We start from the raw sequence: 6428 nt of genomic DNA on the forward strand, positions 1-6428 counted from the left end.
CGCCTCCCTCCTCCTCCACCTCCTTCTTTTTTTCTAGAGGAAGAAAGTCTCAAATACCTACTGCTTGCTGTACCTCCCAGCCTATGTGGTCAACATTTAATTACATTAACATTTGTTTTCACTAAAAAAGTAATCACATTACTGCCTTTCATGTCACATTAGTGAAAATGGATACCAATATGATACATATTAATAGAATATGATGGGAAATTGCTAATACAATTAGACTTTCACATTTTATTAGTTCTGGAGTGACACCATACACAGAACAGCTCACGTTAGTGGTGATGAGGAATGGCTGAGAGGCAGTAGATGCCTGTCTATCCTGCAAAGGCACAGCAGGCTCTCAGGGAACCCTGGAGCATTCAGGGGTCTCATGCTAGATTTCTGAGTCCTACTTCCTGTTCCCTCCTGTTACATGAGCACCTTTGGGCTGGGACAGGAATTCTTCCTTCACAGCCAGACTGTGTTGCCTGAATTGTGGTCATTAAAGTATCATGTAACATGATCCTGCCTGGGTGGCCCCAGATCAGATAGAATTAATATTTCATGATCCCTTCTGTGGCGGGTGCTGGCAGGGAAGGGGACACAGGCAGGGAAGTGTCCCTAGGGCCCATCCCAACACTCTTTAGCAGCTTTATGATGGTCCTCTGCCTTAGGGTCGGGGCCTCTGGAATAGCATTTGGTTGCTTTTGCCTCCCAGAGGTTTACCCACCTTCCATCCTTCTCTTCCTGCTCAGCCCCCATTTCCTAACTCACCCGAGAGATGGTAGGAAAGCCTTCTTGACTGTGTCATTGGTAGACATCTGAAGGTGCATTGTTCATCCTCAGTTCTGGTTAATTACCTCTTGGTGTATTAGATTTTATTCCTGTGACTTTGTCTCCTTCCCCACTTGATCAGATCAGATCAATCTCTCAGTCATGTCCAACTCTTTGCGACCCCATGAATCGCAGCACGTCAGGCCTCCCTGTCCAACACCAACTCCCGGAGTTCACTGAGACTCACGTCCATCGAGTCAGTGATGCCATCCAGCCATCTCATCCTCTGTCGTCCCCTTCTCCTCCTGCCCCCAATCCCTCCCAGCGTCAGAGTCTTTTCCAATGAGTCAACTCTTCGCGTGAGGTGGCCAAAGTACTGGAGTTGCAGCTTTAGCATAATTCCTTCCAAAGAAATCCCAGGGCTGATCTCTTCAGAATGGACTGGTTGGATCTCCTTGCAGTCCAAGGGACTCGCAAGAGTCTTCTCCAACACCACAGTTCAAAAGCATCAATTCTTTGGCACTCAGCCTTCTTCACAGTCCAACTCTCACATCCATACATGACCACAGGAAAAACCATAGCCTTGACTAGATGGACCTTTGTTGGCAAAGTAATGTCTCTGCTTTTGAATATGCTATCTAGGTTGGTCATAACTTTCCTTCCAAGGAATAAGCATCTTTTAATTTCATGGCTGCAGTCACCATCTGCAGTGATTTTGGAGCCTAAAAAAATAAAGTCTGGCACTATTTCCACTGTTTCCCCATCTATTTCCCATGAAGTGATGGGACCGGATGCCATGATCTTCGTTTTCTGAATGTTGAGCTTTAAGCCAACTTTTTCACTGTCCTCTTTCACTTTCATCAAGAGGCTTTTTAGTTCCTCTTCACTTTCTTCCATAAGGGTGGTGTCATCTGCATATCTGAGGTTATTGATATTTCTCCCAGCAATCTTGATTCCAGCTTGTATTTCTTCCAGTCCAGCGTTTCTCATGATGTATTCTGCATAGAAGTTAAATAAACAGGGTGACAATATACAGCCTTGATGTACTCCTTTTCCAGTCTGTTGTTCCATGTCCAGTTCTAACTGTTGCTTCCTGACCTGCATACAGATTTCTCAAGAGGCATGTCAGGTGGTCTGGTATTCCCATCCCTTTCAGAATTTCCCACAGTTTATTGTGATCCACACAGTCAAAGGCTTTGGCATAGTCAATAAAGCAGAAATAGATGTTTTTCTGGAACTCTTTTGCTTTTTCCACGATCCAGCGGATGTTGGGAATTTGATCTCTTGTTCCTCTGCCTTTTTTAAAACCAGCTTGAACATCAGGAAGTTCACAGTTCACATATTGCTGAAGCCTGGCTTGGAGAATTTTGAGCATTACTTTACTAGCATGTGAGATGAGTGCAATTGTGCGGTAGTTTGAGCATTCTTTGGCATTGCCTTTCTTTGGGATTGGAATGAAAACTGACCTTTTCCAGTCCTGTGGCCACTGCTGAGTTTTCCAAATTTGTTGGCATGTTGAGTGCAGCACTTTCACAGCATCATCTTTCAGGATTTAGAATAGCTCAACTGGAATTCCATCACCTCCACTAGCTTTGTTCATAGTGATGCTTTCTAAGGCCCACTTGACTTCACATTCCAGGATTTCTGGCTCTAGATCAGTGATCACACCATTGTGATTATCTGGGTCGTGAAGATCTTTTTCGTACAGTTCTTCTGTTTTCTGTCCTTTATCAAGCCCATCTTTGCATGAAATGTTCCTTTGGTATCTCTGATTTTCTTGAAGAGATCTCTAGTCTTTCGCATTCTGTTGTTTTCCTCTATTTCTTTGCATTGATCGCTGAAGGCTTTCTTATCTCTTCTTGCTATTCTTTGGAACTCTGCATTCAGATGTTTATATCTTTACTTTTCTCCTTTGCTTTTTGCTTCTCTTCTTTTCACAGCTATTTGTAAGGCCTCCCCAGACAGCCATTTTGCTTTTTTGCATTTCTTTTCCATGGGGATGGTCTTGATCCCTGTCTCCTGTACAATGTCACGAACCTCATTCCATAGTTCATCAGGCACTCTATCTATCAGATCTAGGCCCTTAAATCTATTTCTCACTTCCACTGTATAATCATAAGGTTTTTGATTTAGGTCATACCTGAATGGTCTAGTGGTTTTCCCTACTTTCTTCAGTTTAAGTCTCAATTTGGCAATAAGGAGTTCATGGTCTGAGCCACAGTCAGCTCCTGGTCTTGTTTTTGCTGACTGTATAGAGCTTCTCCGTGAAACACTGTCCAAATCCAATTTGTCTTTTCAGGCGCATTTCAAATCCCGTTTCCTCCAAGAAGATATCCCTATATACCCCAAGCTGATGTTACCCCTGGATGCAACACACACTGTGTACCTGCCTGTGCACTCTCATGTGACTTTACTAATAAGTGACAGTGGCCACTTCCTGGCCTTGTTTAAAAGAAAAAAATTTTTTTGATTAAAAACTCAGAGTGAAGCAGACAAAACCTGATAATATTAGACTTGAAAGAAAATGAGGGCTGGCCTCTGCAGAGCATGGGATGTGGTACAGTCTGATATATAAGGACCAGGACTCAGAAAGTGGCAGAGTTCCTGCTTCCTTCCCTCTGCAGGCTTTCTCCTGGCCTTTGATTTTATCTGTCCTTCCCTGGATCAGGATCCAGAATTTGGAACCTTGCACTGAAAGCCTGTGGTGTGACAATTGTGAAGAAAAACTGTCACAATTAAGGAAGATGTCTATTACCTTGACAAAGGATTCAGTTTAAAGAGTGGGGAAATAGAGGAAGAGAGAAAAAGTGAGACGGGGACCACCTGGCTTTTAAATAATAGGTAATTTACTTTGGAGAAAGTTATACACTGTGGAAATACTAAAAAGAGAACTTATAGCCTCAGAATAGTCAGCGAATGTAAATCAGTATGGCAGCAGGACTTTAATTCACCAGCTCTTTCATGCTCCTTTTTGGGGAGGGCCACCATGGAGGCTCTGGAGAGAAGGGGGAGAAGCAGCAGACTGGGAGCTTGCCCCCTAGAAGCTTATGAGGCTGCATGGCCTGGAGGCAGGATCTCTGATCTGAGGATGGTGAATCCTCAGTCTGTACCAGATTCCCGAAGACCTAAGGGTGCTGCAACTAAGATGACGTGTCAGGCCGCATTCTCCTCTAAAATTCTGTAACTCTGCTGAAGGATGCGTATTGTTGTTGTTCAGTCACTAAGTCTTGTCCGACTCATTATGACCCCATGGACTGCAGCATGCCAGGTTTCCCTGATCTTCACTATCTCCTGGGATTTGCTCAGACTCATGTCCACTGAGTCGGTGATGCCATCCAACCATCTCATCCTCTATGTCCCCCTTCTCTTTTAGCTAGCCTTCAATCTTTCCCAGCATCAAGGTTTTTTCAAATGAATACACTCTTCAAATCAGGTGGCCAAAGTATTGGAGCTTCAGCTTCAGCACCAGTACTTCCAATGAATATTCAGGGTTGATTTCCTTTTGAATTGACTGATTTGATCTCCTTGCTGTCTAAGGGACTCTCAACAGTCTTCTCTGTCTTCTGGCCTGGAGTTCCATTCACCGCCTCCACCTTCCGACCTGCACTGGTTGTGGGCGAGACGATCACCGCGTTCCATTGTCTCGCGGCCCTTGTGGCGCCTGAGCCTGCAATGTTGGGTCCCAACGGGGACCTGGGCACGCCGGTGTAGGCAGGTGCTAGAGGTGAGGAAGACGGCTTTGGGGAAGCAGAATACGCTGCCATCAACTCCATGTTCAGTTCAGTTCAGTCGCTCAGTCGTGTCCGACTCTGCAACCCCATGAATTTCAGCACGCCAGGCCTCCCTGTCCACCACCAACTCCCGGAGTTCATTCAAACTCATGTCCATCAAGTTGGTGATGCCATCCAGCCATCTCATCCTCTGTTGTCCCCTTCTCCTCCTGCCCCCAATCCCTCCCAGCATCAGAGTCTTTTCCAATGAGTCAACTCTTCGCATGAGGTGGCCAAAGTACTGGAGTTGCAGCTTTAGCATCATTCCTTCTAAAGAACACCTAGGACTGATCTCCTTTAGAATGGACTGGTTGGATCTCCTTGCAGTTCAAGGGACTCTCAAGAATCTTCTCCAACACCACAGTTTAAAAGCATCAATTCTTCAGCACTCAGCTTTCTTCACAATCCAACTCTCACATCCATACATGACCACAGGAAAAACCATAGCCTTGACTAGACGGACCTTTGTTGGCAAAGTAACATCTCTGCTTTTGAATATGCTGTCTAGGTTGGTCATAACTTTCCTTCCAAGGAGTAAGCGTCTTTTAATTTCATGGCTGCAGTCACCATCTGCAGTGATTTTGGATCCCAAAAAATTGACTCCATGTTGGACCAGATCAACTCCTGGCTGAACCACCTGGAGGAGAAGAATGACCACCTCCACGCCAGCCTCCAGGAACTGCTTGAATCCAACTGGCAGATGTGCCTTGAGTTCCAGCAGCAGCTTGGAGAGACTCCCAATGATGCCAGCCCCTAGGCTCTGGCAACCCCGAGCCAGGCCCCAACCCTGACTTGCTGGGCCAGGCTCTGGCCTGAACACTCACCACCTGGCTTAGATACCTTCTCAAGGGCTGGCCGACAGATCTCCTGGGGGGGTCTGCCTGCCTACGCCACCTTTCTGATACTTCCCTTGGTGTGCCTGGGCCAGCCCCCACCTCCCAGCATCCCCTCCTGGAGCTAGGTGTGGGCCAGCGGCTCATCTACCATGCCTGCCTGCCCAACTCCTAGACTCTCCTCACTCTGCCCAGGCCTTGAGTGTCCACATTAAATGGGTCTCCAACACACACACACACACACACACACACACACACACACAAAGGGTCTTCTCCAACACCATAGTTCTAAAGCCTCAATTCTTGGGCACTCAGCTTTCTTTATGGTCCAACTCTCACATCCATACATGACTACTGGAAAAACCCATAGCTTTGACTATACAGACCTTTGTTGGCAAAGTGATGTCTCTACTTTTTATACTGTCTAGGTTTGTCATAGCTTTTCTTCCAAGGAGCACGTGTCTTCTAATTTCATGGCTGTAGTCATCGTCCACAGTGATTTTTGAAGGATATATACACTGAGAGTCAGATCTGGTGTTGTTGCACAGGGAGGTGGGTGGATATGGGGCAGACCTGGTGGGATCAAGATGGGGGGAACAGGAGGGCTGGAAAAGGGGCACTGTCAAAGGTGGGTGCAGAAATTCTGATCAGGAGTACTCAGCATGGTGTCCCCACACCATGTGACTAAGAGGATTTCTGTAGGGAGGGTGAATTGCAAGGCTAGGTCCAGGTGGTGGGTAGCATGGGACAGCAGCCTAAAAAGTATGCACTTTGACACTGTAGGTGTAAGGAAGCCAGTGGAAGCAAACCCTTTCTGTTGCCTGGAGCTCGCGTCTCTGTGATGGCTCATGAGGGCCTCCCAGGAAGGTCACAAGTTTTGTCCAGTCCATTCTCTAGGCCCTGGAGTGCTAGTAGACCACCCTGCTGTCAAAGCAGAGGGTCCTGTGGGCGTGGGTGAGAAGGAAGCCCACCTGGGGTGGGGAGATGTTGGGTGGATAGATTTACTAATCAGCTTTCGAAGTGAAGGAAAGGCCGAGAGTTTATTAGAGGCCTCTTTTAAAATTCA

General features: G+C 46.5%; 1 pseudogene; it reads left to right on the top strand.

Annotated features, from left to right (window-relative positions):
- The first annotated feature begins 4431 nt into the window (after positions 1–4431).
- LOC102268399 (bublin coiled-coil protein-like) lies at positions 4432–5286 on the top strand (annotated as a pseudogene).
- Positions 5287–6428: the final 1142 nt, after the last annotated feature.

This window comes from Bos mutus, chromosome 11 (genome assembly GCF_027580195.1).
Source record: "Bos mutus isolate GX-2022 chromosome 11, NWIPB_WYAK_1.1, whole genome shotgun sequence".
In the NCBI taxonomy this organism is placed as follows: domain Eukaryota; kingdom Metazoa; phylum Chordata; class Mammalia; order Artiodactyla; family Bovidae; genus Bos; species Bos mutus.